Source organism: Pseudophryne corroboree, chromosome 7 (assembly GCF_028390025.1).
Source record: "Pseudophryne corroboree isolate aPseCor3 chromosome 7, aPseCor3.hap2, whole genome shotgun sequence".
NCBI classification, from domain to species: domain Eukaryota; kingdom Metazoa; phylum Chordata; class Amphibia; order Anura; family Myobatrachidae; genus Pseudophryne; species Pseudophryne corroboree.
In genome coordinates this window covers 296,414,942-296,429,240 of record NC_086450.1, presented here as the reverse complement: position 1 = coordinate 296,429,240, position 14,299 = coordinate 296,414,942, and the positions used below count along the sequence as shown (strand labels likewise).

At 47.2% G+C, this 14,299-nt stretch overlaps 1 long non-coding RNA gene across 1 annotated transcript in view; it reads right to left on the bottom strand.

The window, feature by feature from the left end:
* Positions 1-12,214, bottom strand: part of LOC134943609 (uncharacterized) — a 68,422-nt gene extending 56,208 nt beyond the window's left edge. Inside the window, exons 1-2 of the long non-coding RNA XR_010181630.1 lie at positions 12,106-12,214; positions 10,854-11,000 (exon numbers count right to left, since the gene is read on the bottom strand). This is a non-coding gene — a long non-coding RNA (uncharacterized LOC134943609). The remainder of the gene's footprint in view (positions 1-10,853; positions 11,001-12,105) is intronic.
* Positions 12,215-14,299: the final 2,085 nt, after the last annotated feature.

Below are 14,299 nucleotides of genomic sequence, written 5' to 3'. Positions count from 1 at the left end.
AATGCCAGAAACCCACTCTGACTGATGTCTAAGTGGGTTTCTTCAGCCAATCAGGGAGCGCTACGTTGTAGCACCCTCCTGATCGGCTGTGTGCTCCTGTACTGTCTGACAGGCGGCACACGGCAGTGTTACAATGTATCGCCTATGCGCTCTATTGTAACCAATGGTGGGAACTTTGTAGTCAGCGGTTGACCGAAAGTGACCTCACCGCTGACCACAAAGTTCCCACCATTGGTTATAATGGAGCGCATAGGCGCTACATTGTAACACTGCCGTGTGCCGCCTGTCAGACAGTACAGGAGCACACAGCCGATCAGGAGGGTGCTACAACGTAGCGCTCCCTGATTGGCTGAAGAAACCCACTTAGACATCAGTCAGAGTGGGTTTCTGGCATTCGGGGAAAGGGGGCCCATGTGCAAACATGGGTCCCCTTTCAGTGCGTGGCTCGGCTCTCCGTTTTTTTATTTTATTCAAGTACGTGGATTACAAATGGATGCTACGAGGAGCCTGGGACCCTGGATCTGGTGAGTAGAATTTATTCAACAGGTACCCCATGGATTCTACTGGAGAAGAGGACCGACCCTCGTGTGAACATAAGGTAAGTATGTATGTATGTTTGTGTGGATGCATGTAATAAAACTTTACTTTCAAGGTGTGTGTGTCTTGTCTTTTTTTGGGTATTTTTTTAGTAGTAGTACTACTACAGGTACCAGCGGGCCCGTTTTTCCGCCGCATGCTGGTACTTGTGGTTCTCCAAGTACCAGCATGCGGGGGAGGCTTGCTGGGCCTTGTAGTACTGCTACTAAAAACAATATCTTTTCATTTTCACAAAAGGCTATCAGCCCCCCATCCGCAGCCAATTGGATGGGGGGGGACAGCCTCTGGCTTCACCCCTGGCCCTTGGGTGGCTGGGGGGGGGGACCCCTTGATTGAAGGGGTCCCCACTCCCCCAGGGTACCCCGGCCAGGGGTGACTAGTTGGATATTTGATGCCACGGCCGCAGGGCACTATATAAAAGTGTGTGGCATTATCTGTCCAGCTAGTGGAGCCCGGTGCTGGTTTTAAAAATACGGGGGACCCCTACTCTTTTTGTCCCCCGTATTTTTGGAACCAGGACCAGGCGCAGAGCCCGATGCTGGTTGCTTAAATATGGGGGAACCCCTGTCATTTTTTTCACCATATTTCTGCAACCAGGGTCGGCTCAAAGAGCCCGAGGCTGGTTATGCTTAGGAGGGGGGACCCCACGCAATTTTTTTAAAGAAAATAACCACTTTCCCACCCCTTCCCACTGATATACATGCACGGATCTCATGGATCCCTGCATGCCTATACAATCACGGATTAAAAAAGCAGGTCTGTTTTTTTTTAGCACTTTTTTACGAGTTGTAATTTTTCACGGCAGTGTTTGTTTTTTTTTTGCTTTGCACTTCTTAGTAAATTACCGAGATTCATACTTAAACAGCCGCGTTTTGACCGATGGTGTATTCATTCGCAATTTTTTTCTTGGACTTCCAAAAAATTACGAATGCCCTCATCACTGCCGTGATTATTGCTTAGTAAATTACCGAGATGACACTTTGATGAAAAAACGGCATCTTTGTCAAAATCGGGACCTTAGTAAATATACCCCCTTGTGTTAGAATGAGTCTTCAATCAGAATATTTGTGAGAAATATTATAAAATTACATTTTGTCTATTGATTAATAATTAATAATATTCAGAGGGACAAATGCACCACTAGTAATTGTCCCTATTATGTCAGTAGTAATTATAATCTCAGTGGCATATTAATTGAACCCAATGGGAATTAAGGGAAAGTGTCAATGTGATAATTGATTGCATTAATGAATCTTGTGTCAGTATACTCATCTTAAAATAGCTATAAGCAGGGGAATGGAAACCTGTATTAACAATGTTAATCCACACCACAGCTAATAAAAGAATGGGAAAGCTGCATTGACCACCTAATCATGAAAACAAAAGTATGGGACAAACTACTTTGCTTCACAGATCCCTTAGTATGGACTCCATTATGCAAGGAGTAGTGGTTGGAATGTATAGCAGATGTGAATGTAACATAGAATAAGTACACTACACAACAGGTAACCATAAAGAAAAATAATAGCATAAGTACAAAACATTATTGTAACAACACCACAGTTTGGGTAGTACAAGAAACAAATACTGTAGAATTGCGGAGTAACTCACTGTTGCTACAAGCAGCATGCAGTAGTGAGTGGCAGACGGGGCAAACGCAGGAGTTTTAAGCGGCGTTCCATACATTTTTTATATTCATATAATGTTATTTTTATGTCGCCAACATGCCCCTTAGAAGCCAGTCAGATGTCCCCCATGCCATTCAGATGTCACCCACATGCTGCTTATATGCCCTTCAGATGTCTTCTCTGCACTTATACAACCATCATATAGCCCACATGTCTATTATGATGCCCATGCCCCTTACATGCCCAACAGATGTCTGCCATGCTACTTATATGCCTGTCAGATGTCCCTCACACACCTATTATGTCTGTCAGGTGTCCAACATAGCACTTGTATGCCCATTAGATGTAAAAATAAAACCCTTATATGCCAACTAGATGTGCCCTAAACCCCCTATATGCCCATCAAATCACAATGCCCCTTGTATGCCAATTAGATGTGTGAGATCCTACATTGTACATCCCCGTGACTGTGCCTGATGGCTGGGAGGCATGCAGTCACACCCATGCCCCCAAATCCCCCCCCCCCCCCCCCATACTTACAAAAACTGAGGGCAAAAGAGAGGAGGAGGCTCACACCCATAGTCCACATCAGCATAGCTGCTGCTGGACATACACAGTATCTCTCTAAGCCATCGTACAGCAGAGAGCTCTGCTGATGAAAGCTCTCTGGCTGCAGCAGCTCTGATCATGCCTGCAAATGGCTGCAGCTGTCGTAGAGATTGAGACAAGGCTGAAAAACAAATTTAGTCCATCATGCTGTGTTTTGGGTACTCAGAACACCGACACCCCTCCCCCACCACCACCACCCTGCATGAGCCACTTTCACAGTTGGCTCAAATTTACACACACATAAATTCTGCACTCACTTCACTGTATGGTAAGCAAACAGCATCAAAGTCACTGGAAAGGAGACAAAGGGACAGAGCACTGGTGATATGGATAGTGCTTGGACAGAGGTGAAATTGGTCCGGCCTTCCCTAGGCATAATATTATTAATCTACCCACCTCAAACCCCCCACACCCATCCCCTCATGCTGCCTTCACAACTGCCCTCATCATCTGCTGCGACAGCAGGTAGGCATATCTGCAGAGCCGCTCAGCAGCAGTGTAGACAGCTCTGCATAGACATCATGATGGTGTCACTATTGGCTTAGACTCTGCCCCCTGGTCCCAAAGCTAAAGTCTTCTGGCAAGCAGTAATTAGGCAAGTAGCCACAACTTGTTCAACAAAGCCTGCAATCTCCCCTTCCTCTGCTGGTGAAAAAAGGATCAACTGCTCTGATGTGGGAGACAGAGAGCCTGCCTGTCCGCAGCAGATGGTGGCCCTAGGCACAACTGTCACATGCCTAGTGGGAAATACAAATATGTGCTTGGGGAAGAACAAATGGGAAGAGAGCTCTGCCCATGAGAGTTTACATACTAAAAGGACGGGCTGACCAATGATCACAAGGAGATCATGACATATAGTTTTCTATTAGCATTTCTGGAAGTACAGCTACAAACAAGTCATACCTGTTATATTTGGATACAATGATGTTTGGACAAAGCATACAGTATACAGGGGGAGATCAGTGGTGCTTTTACTGAGGCAAATCAGGACGTAATATCGATGAGATGTGGTCAAATCTCAGCTGCCTCTGTGAGAGAGAGGAAACTCCTACTTCCTGTGATCCTTGCCAGACCCCACTGTGCATCAGACTAGTGATGATTAGCTGTGTCTCACCTCCCAGCTGGCTCCACTGGGCATGCACAAAATCTTGCAACCATCTTAAGATCTCTCTAGCAAACATCAGTAGCTCAAACCCCCAATAGCCGCTGCAGGTATGTACACATATTGGCAGGTAACACCTTATGATATGTGGAGGGAAATAAACAGCAAATGTGTGCTTATCATATATTTTTTAATACATCTAGATGATTTTCCATTGCCATACAATAGTATGATGACTGAAAAATTGTTAGATGTTGCAGATACCTCAGAGAAAAGTGCTTTATCTCTACATTATCTGCTTTCATACATACTGGGGCACCTTGTGTCCAATAGCACTAGTTATAGTGCATTTGACGCTTACCACCTCATCATACATCTCCCCCATAGTTAATTTAAGATTACCACTTTATTACAGTTACAAACTGTCACATGCAATTGACAGACCAAAAGAGAATAGAGTCTGAAAATGAGTCACAATGGAATGGCAGATTCATAAATGAGAAACAATGGTAGCATGTAAAAAGCAAAAAGCCAAGTAGAATGTTAACAATCTCCAAGCCAGGGTAAATATAGCATGTTATAAACAGGTTCAAACATAGACAGAAATATAAATCGACTTGTTAAATTGGCAACTCTGATTATTACAAAAACTAAGAAGCAAAAATATAGGAAAGTGGGACTTGGAAAGAAGGAAGCCAGGTAAGGTGGGGGTGGGGGAGGGTAGAGGCAATGGTCAGTGTTACGAGGTGAAACAGTGGTATCGTCAAAAACATAGAGAAACAGTGAAGGTAATGGGACTAGTCAGGTATCAGCCCTGGTACCAGTGAGTGATCGTCAGCACACAGGGCTTCAAGACAGAAGCTAAGGGTGAGATGAACATAAAGGGGGGGAAGAGATTGATAATGAGAATTGTAAGAGGCAAGTAAACCTATCTACATAATCATTGGACAATGAAAGAAATAGGTTGTTCATACCCATGGGAAGCGAGTTAGAAATGTTTGGAAGAAATGAGGATTGTAAACGGAGCAAATTTACTAGTTTGACAATGTTACTTAGATGTTTCAAAAAGAACCTTAAATAGCCTGCGATGGGCAATGAGGATGGTGGAAAAACCTGAAGGTAGAATCTGAAGGAACCAATTATAAAGTCTGATTAACTTACAGGAAGAAAAAAAAACAATACCTTAAATACAGAAATGTTCAGGCTGCTGCAACCCTCTAAGCGTGTGTGTGAAACCCCTATGAATTGCGTACACGTTGCGTAAGCACACCGTCACGCCGTAAGCACAAAGTAGCTACACGTGCGGCAGAATATACTTTATAACCCCTAACAGGAAAGCAATGCGAAACCAATTGTATATGTAATGTTGTGGTCCAACTCAGCAACAAATATTTACTCAAAAGGGGGTACAACAGAAATACAATCACATAAGAGAAAAGGCTACAATCAATGGATACATACGTTTGTTCGCCTGCGCAACCCAGTTCCGGTCCTCAGTCAATCTGAATAGATGACCTTCATAGAATAGACTGAGGCCAGCCAGGAGGCTTGGCTTTTTTACAATGGTCCAAAGCATGAAACAAAGGAAACTGTAATCTCTTCTTTCATAGGTCAAAGAGCTGGTCATTTACAGTACATGAGGGGTCATAGGTTGGTTTGTACAGGTGGGCGATGCCTAGTCCAGGTGTACTTGCAGATGTCCTCCACTGGGTTCCCGCCAAATTTTAAGAGTACAGTACATACAGTGTGATATTAATAATATATTCCTGCGCATATCTATGTGCAGGAGCGTGCTACTTTCTGCAAATTGCCATCGGAATATTGCCCTTGAAATACTGTACAAATGTATACCAAACACCACCTCCTAACCTAATTCTGTCCCCTCATATCCTGTAAAGTTGAATCCCTCTATTGTTCCATTTCTAAAGTAAATATAACTTGCTGGTGTGGTGCATGTAGTCTATGTGTAATTATGCACTACGTGGATGAAATGTCAGTTATGTCTTTGTGGCTTTTCCATGCGAATGCGTATGCTACCATCTTTACTCATACCACGCGCTAATACGCAGGGCCTCATGAGCCAATGTACACAGCGTGCGGGCATGTGCACGCACGGCAGAACAAGCACGCGCACGGAGGCCACTCTGTGTGGTGTTTGTACTTGATGCATGTGGGTATAATATTTTCGACTTCGACACTGATCTACCGAACCACCAAGAATTACATCAACGCCTGCCACACTTATACTGTACAGCAATCAGCATAACTGCACATTGCAGCACACTGTAACTTCCAACCCTCCAAACAAAAATAATTGGAGTTTGATATTCCATATTCCATGTTCTTAGTATAGCTTTATTCACATATAAAAATATGTAATATCAAACTCCATTTTTTTTTACAGTTACCTCTCATAGAGCACTGTGTATGCTATGAACTTTACATTTTTATCAAGTCACCCACCAGAGATATTACAGGTCAGTTTAGGTGAAAAAAGGAAACACAAACTGTAAAATGTAAGGCAGAAGCTTATTGGCTGGTATTTTATCTCTCACAATTTTATCTTTCTCCGAGCTTTAATAAATAACTCCTTTATTATTTTTCCCCATTTAAGAGTTGAATAGTAATGTATTGGGGATGTAGTAGGAATACCAACATTAAGAATGCTGGTGGGCAGAAGACAGCGCCAGATCCCGACAGCTGACATGCCTAACGTTAGTATGCCAGGGAGCGTTAGGCTGTGGGCAGGGCCGTAACTACCTATGTGTGAAGTGTGCTTTGCACACAGTCACCTCCGATTGGCTGCACTCATCAGATGTCCCCAAAAAAGCTTTGGCGGTTCCTGCAGGTCCCAAGAGGGCTGTTTAATCAATGCATTATCAGTTCCCGGCCCTGGCAAACTCAGCGCTTTCATTCTGGACAGTTGCCATCGGCAAGGTGCCGCTCTGTCTATTCTCCTGTTTTCCACTGTGTTTGTTGTGCAGCATTGCCTGCTTGTGACACGTCACGGCCACACACCCAAGGGGAGGAGCCAACAGAATGAGGAAGGAAGTTACAGCCAGTGGGGGACTGAATTTAATAGATGGTGAGTTGCGTCTGGGGAATGGGGAGTCCTGGTTGTGTTTATGGTGGCAGGCCTGTCGACTGGGTTGAAATATCTTCAGCAAGAGATACAGTAGGTGCAAGTAGAAAAGGGAGAAGTGAGGGGTGAGAGGGGCTGATCTTTTGTGTTACCTTCGGGAGAAGCAGGTGCCGTGTAAGGGTGTGATTTCACTGAGGTAGAAGTGAGAACCAGAACACTGAGGAGAACAACTGCTCATAACAGGTATGATATCCAATCCCATCCTATGTGTTCTCCAAAAAAGACATACTTTAACTATTATATATATATATATATATATTATAAGGGCACGGTCGTGCCCTTATATTAAGGCTGAATCGAACAAACGGAATTCTCCCATAGGGAACTTCTGAGATGGGGGCATGGTGTTTGAAGCGCTACACCTCAAAAGTGATTGGACGTACCGAGCTGAAATTTGGCATGGACGCGTAGAATCGTCACCCGGTGCTGCAGGCCAAATTTCAGGGCAAAATAATAAAAAATGAGGAATTGGGAGTAACCTAAAATTTAAACTGTCAGTTTTTTTCTGCGACTTCCTGGTTGGCTTTTGAGGATGGTTTTCCCATAGTCTATGGAAAGTTTTTTGGGAAGGCATAACTCAGGGTAGAGGACGAATTAAGACTTGGGGTTTGTTTTACTAGATAGAGTATGCCCCAGTGTAGTGCCTTTTGGGGTTGGGGTTTTTCAGAAGGTTACAGTTTTTTTTTAATTAAGTAAAATATGCATCATTATAGAGATAGGGCATTTCAATTTGTTGCGCCTGCGCAGTGGCCGCCGGGAGAGCGAGAGTGAGGGAAGGGGTCTCGTGCAGGCTGAGGAGAGGTTATAAAAGGAGCTGCTGGCGGCGGAAGGAGAGCCAGCGGTACCCTGGGTGTGAGCTTACTGCGTTCTTCTCAAGTCCCTACAGAGCGGAGAGGAGCCGCAGCAGGAGGAATGGCCGGAGCTGCTCCGCAGGAGGAGGAGACATCTGGTCCAGCGCTGAGAAAGGTCCTGACTGACAGCGCTTCCCCCCTTACCTGAAGCGGGATCCGCGGCAGGAGGAGGAGGTACCTGTTGCTGCGCCTCACGGAGGAAGACATCCGGATCAGCAGACAGGAGCACGGCACGGCCTCAGCACGGTAACGGGGTTGGGGAGATAGGAACAGCAGCGGCATCAGCACCCGGGGCTCTATGCACACCCGAGTGACAAGGCCATCTGCATGTGATATGGATTCTGGGTGTCATCACGCCGCGCAGTTCCCGGCACATTCAGCTGACATAGGTGCCCGCCACTCCCCCTGCACCGAGTCACGCTGCTCTCTCGGCCTGGATACCATCACAGTACTAGTTATACCTCAGTCACCCCAGCAGCGAGGTATGTGAGGGCTTGTGTGTACAGCGTGGCAGGCTGCCGGCATCAGGCTGCAGGGCAGCAGCAGATACTCCTAATGGGCGCTATTTGCTCTGTGTCACTGGTTGGAGAAGGATGTGTGGGCACCGCAGGCATCATCACCTCTGGTGTTGGTAACTATTATAGTCTTATGCATTTACCACCACACTGGTTTCTTCCTCGGCTCTGATTCTCCCTTGATCCCCCTCACTGTGACCCTTCCCCTGAGCACCCTCCTTCATAATTGCTATCCCTTGCACCTTTCCTCTCCCCTCGGATCCCCCATACCTCTCCTGCTCTTCCCTACACTGTCCACCTCATGCTCCACAAACTAGTAGCACTAGCACCGGTCCGTGACTCCTCTTCCCTGTGAATTCTGGGCTCTGAGCGTTGGAACACTAATAGGCAATACCCCTAGGAGGTAGACAAGCTGCAGTTATCACCAGGGAATGAGTGAGCTTCCAGACACTTGCTAAAGCAGTGATAAGTGGAAGGTGATAACGCACCAGCCAATCAACTCCTGACAATTTACATATTGGAGCTGATTGGTTGGTGCATTATCACCTTGCACATCACTGCTTTATCACTTCTCCAGGTTTAATACATCTGCCCCACAGTGCGGCTTATCTTATGTTCTGCCAGCGGGTCTAAAAATATTCCATTTCGCTTTTCTCATATGTCCTAGAGGATGCTGGGGACTCCGTAAGGACCATGGGGTATAGACGGGATCTGCAGTAGACATGGGCACACTATAAGACTTTGAATTGGTGTGAACTGGCTCCTCCTTCTATGTCCCTCCTCCAGACTCCAGTTAGATTCTGTGCCCAGGAGTGGCTGGACACACACTAGGGCATACTTGCCTACTTTTGAAAAGTAGTTTCACGGAGATTATAGATCGCAAGCATTGAGGGGGGCGTGTCACATTCCACCCAATGGGCGTGTCTAACTCCACATATGGGCGTATCTACTGTCAATCAAGGGTGTGTCCTGCAGTGGCAGGTGAAAGCCAAAGTACAAAGCTCAGTACTGGCTACACACTGACATCGCAGCTACATTACACAGCAGGACTACACACTGACATCACACCCACATTACACAGCAGAACATAAAACTGACATCACACTTACATCATTATACACATACAGTATATGTGACATATACATTTGACAGACTTTAATCAAGCCCTGGCGATAACTACTGGGGAGGATCTTTTCCAGTGTCAGGGAGGGAGGGGGGGGGGGGGGGGGGCAGAGAAAGTGAGGTAATGAGAAGGGGAGAGAGAGAGGGAGAGAGAGGATGTCAGGGAGAGTGAGGGAATGACAAAGAGAGACGGAAGAGCAAGAGTGTCAGGGATAGAGGGTGAGAGAGAGTGTCAGGGATAGAGAGGGTGAGAGTGTCAGGGATAGAAAGAGAGAGGGGTGAAAGAGAAGGTGTCATTGAGAGAGAGTGTGTCAGGGATAGAAAAATAAGGGGGTGAGAGAGAGTGTTTCACTGATAGAGGGGGGTAGAGAGAGAGGGTGTCAGGGATAGAAAGAAGGGTGAGAGAGTGTGTGTCAAGAATAGAGAGGGAGAAAAAGTGTGCCAGGGATAGAGAGAACGAGAGAGGGGGAGTGTGACTCAGGGATAGAGAGAGAGGGATGAGAGAAAGGGAGGTGAGAGAGGGAAGAGAGAGAAGGGGCTGAGAGGGAGTCAGGGATAGAGAAAGGGGGGTGAGAGAGAGGGAAGAGAGAAAGGGGGTGAGAGACGGTGTCAGGGAGAGAGAGAGAGAGAGAGAGAGAGAGAGAGAGAGAGAGAGAGAGAGGGTGTCAGGAATAGAGAGAGGCAGTGGGAAAGATGGTGTCAGGGAGGGAGAGGGAAGAGAGAGAAGGGGGTGTGAGAGAGAGGGTGTCAGGGAGAGAGAGGGAGGGATGAGAAAAAGGGGGTGAGAGAGTGTCAGGGATAGAGAGAGGGAAGAAAGAGAAGGGGTGAGAGGGTGTCAGGGATAGAGAGATGGGGAAGAGAAAAAAGGGGGTTAGAGGGAGACAGGGATAGAGAGGGTGTCAAGAATAGAGAGAGGGGAGGTAAGAGATAGAGAGTGTCAGGGATAGAGAGAGTAAGGGCTGAGAGAGAAGGTATCACTGATAGAGAGAGGGTGAGAAAGTGAGAGGGTATCAGGGATAGAGAGAGAGGGGTGTGAGAGAGAGAGTGTAAGAGAAAGAGATGGTGCCAGGAATAGAGAGAGAGGGGGTGAGTTGGTGTCAGGGATAGAGAGAGGGGGTGAGAGGGAAGAGAGAGAGGGTGTCAGGGATAGAGAGAGGGTGGTTGAGAGAGAGATGGTGTCAGGAGTAGAGAGAGATGGTGTCAGGGATAGGGAAGGGAGAAGTCTGCAGCTATGAGGGGAGAAAGTGAAAGGCTAAGGAAACAAGCCTCTCTGCAAACAGAGCCTACCCTGCTGGATAATAGGACCTCCGTGGCTCTGCTATGTGTGACTGTTGTGCTGGACATGCTGTCACAGTAGATGCCGGCGTGGACTGGTGGCAGGAGAAGCTCAGGCATCTATCTCCAAGCTGCAAAGTCTCTGCAGCTGCCGGTGTTCTGTAAGGAAAGCATGGTGAGTGATGTGTTACGGGAGTGGGGCCACATGCGTTCCTTCCCACAGTCCTACCAGCTCCGACCCCGTTAATTCCATACTCGCGCATGCGCTGTCCATATTCTATTGGGATGGGGGGAGGGGGGGGCACGCTGTGGAAATCCGGGAGCTGCACTTTAGTTTGCGGGGCAGAGGGGGACACTGGTAAAAAAGCAGGAGCCTCCCACATTTAGGCAAGTCTGCCCAGCAAAAAAAGTACACATATTATATATAAAATATATATGTGTGTAGCAGCGCTGAATGATATACAATTATACTGTAGTAAAAAATAAATATAGATATTTAAACATATAAAACTTTAAAATTTCAATAACACATAATATGCATATGCTCAGGACTCCTATAAACTCCGTACAATTATGCAGGGTCACCCGCTATCATTTGTTCCAATCAATAAGGACAGTTCTTGGAAGAACATTTTAAAGTTTTATATGTTTAAATATATATTTTTTTTTACTACAGTATAATTGTATATCATTCAGCGCTGCTACACAAATATATATTTCATACATATTATGTGAACTTTTTTTCCTGGTTATACTATATAAGAATTGACTACCCTTTATTAGCAGCTGCTTTTGGAAATTTAACCCATATAAGCACCAAACTTTCTTTCCTATTGGATAAGTCTGACCAGCAGCCTCCCTCACACACATTATGCCCCAGCCCTGCACCTAGCAACCTGCCCCACAACTATATGACCCAGCTTGGCACCCAGATTCTTAACCTCCCTCAAACATATATACCTCTGCCCTGCCCCAGTCACCTCAGCTCAGTCTCTCTCTGCCTAAGTCCAGCACTGACTGACTTGGAGCTGGAGGGGGCGGGGCTACCAGCCGGAGTGTGAGAGAAGAGCACCCAGCTGCAGCTATGAAGTTCCGGGGCCTGGCTGGGACTGTACGGAGGATGCTTGGAGGCTGTTCCTGCTCTGGCAGCCGAAGGAAAGGATGTCAGACGCTGGTGAGCAGACACCCTCCCCCCTTCCCATCCCCTCCCTCTCCTTACCCACTGGGGAATGTCAGGGCTCCGGACCGGTGCACAAGCACTTACATATGGGTAACTTCCTCGAAGCTGGGACATCCTCTCCCTGCCGGCTGCTACATTCTGCGCCAGGACCCGCGGCTGCTGTCTCCTCCACAGACTGCCCCGCCTCCCCGGCTTCCTCTGTGCACTGCAGAACGGCCACCGCTACTGACAACTCGCGGTGGCCGGCGCTTAGGTAAGATGACGTCAGACGTCGTGACATCTCCTGTTTAGGTCCCATCCTCAGGTATTCGCACATGCGCGGTCAGTATTTTTCGCACCGAGACCGCAAAATGCGGGAGGGCAAGCAGAGTTTGCGGGGCAGCGGGAGGCTCAATAAAAAAACGGGAGCCTCCCGCTAAATGCGGGAGGGTAGGCAAGCCTGCACTAGGGCAGCTCTACAGAGTTTCTCTAAAGACTTTATTGTTAGGTTTTTTTATTTTCAGGTAGACCTGCTGGCTACAGGCTGCCTGCATCGTGGAACTAAGGGGAGAGAAGTCAGACCTACTTCTTCTTAGTACAAGGGCTCTGCTTCTTAGGCTACTGGACACCATTAGCTCCTGAGGGTTCGATCACTTGGTGCGCCTAGCTGCTTGATCCCGGAGCCGCGCCGTCACCCCACACACAGAAGCCGGAAGAAAGAAGCCGGGTGAGTATTAGAAGAACAGAAGGCTTCAGACGGCAGAAGACTTCAGTAACGGAGTTTCAGCGCAGCAGTAGCGCTGCGCTCCATGCTCCCACACACCAACGGCACTAACAGGGTGCAGGGCGCTGGGGGGGGAGCGCCCTGGGCAGCAGTTACTGAGGGTCTCTTTTACACTGGCAAGAAAGCATATTCGGGGCCCGGGCACCGTGTACGATACCCCCGCAAGTATAAAGCAGCGGTCGCGCTGCGCGCCATTGCTCCCACACTCCAACGGTTTTACATGGGTGCAGGGCACAGGGGGGGGCGCCCTGGTCAGCAATATATATAATAATTGAGTAGGTATACAGTGCGTAGACACTGTGGGGGTCATTCCGAGTTGTTCGCTCGTTATTTTTTTCTCGCAACGGAGCGATTAGTCGCTAATGCGCATGCGCAATGTCCGCAGTGCGACTGCGCCAAGTAAATTTGCTATGCAGTTAGGTATTTTACTCACGGCATTACAAGGTTTTTTCTTCGTTCTGGTGATCGTAATGTGATTGACAGGAAGTGGGTGTTTCTGGGCGGAAACTGGCCGTTTTATGGGTGTGTGCGGAAAAACGCTACCGTTTCTGGGAAAAACGCGGGAGTGGCTGGAGAAACGGAGGAGTGTCTTGGCGAACGCTGGGTGTGTTTGTGATGTCAAACCTGGAACGAAACTGACTGAACTGATCGCAGATGCCGAGTAAGTGTGGAGCTACTCAGAAACTGCTAAGAAGTGTCTATTCGCAATTCTGCTAATCTTTCGTTCGCAATTTTGATAAGCTAAGATTCACTCCCAGTAGGCGGCGGCTTAGCGTGTGCAAAGCTGCTAAAAGCAGCTTGCGAGCGAACAACTCGGAATGACCCCCTGTATACGGTCCCCTGTCTGCATAAAAAACTATATTATAACGGGGCTGAAGCGCGCCAAAAAGGGGCGGGGCTTCGCCCTCACAACAGTGTTCAGCGACATTTTTCTCTCTGTCCCCGCCAAAAATGTGTACAGTGCAAACGAGGGGGGACACAGTGTTTTAGTATTATATTGAGGGAAATATTGCACTATTTTTTAGAAATGGGCATGTAATCATTGTTTTGCATATTTCTCTGTGTGTTCCCTGTCAGATATACCCACTATAGGCCACATGTGTCGACATGCGTGAGTGCTCTGTCACAAACAGCTATGGGGATCACTGTCGGCATCGCCGACGCCTGTTGGTACTTGATACAGTAGATGCAGAGTCAACAGGTCGGTAGTTGTATGCTTGTCAAAAGAAAACACTGTATGGGAGACACAGTAGTATGTGGGTGACCCTGTCGGCACCAACTGTTATTACTGGGTGTAAAGTAACATGCTGTAACTGCCTTATACCTGTATATATATTTATATGTATATGTATGGTACGGTTCCATGGGCCTGTAGCTCGAGTACAGACATGGTAGTATATGTGGGGGAGTGTTATTAAAATTATTTATGTATACTCCCCTCGGACCCCTCAGGGTCACAAGAATGTTATTTTGCCTGGTTACTACTCCCTGCTGTCGACGACTACTGGGTTTTCT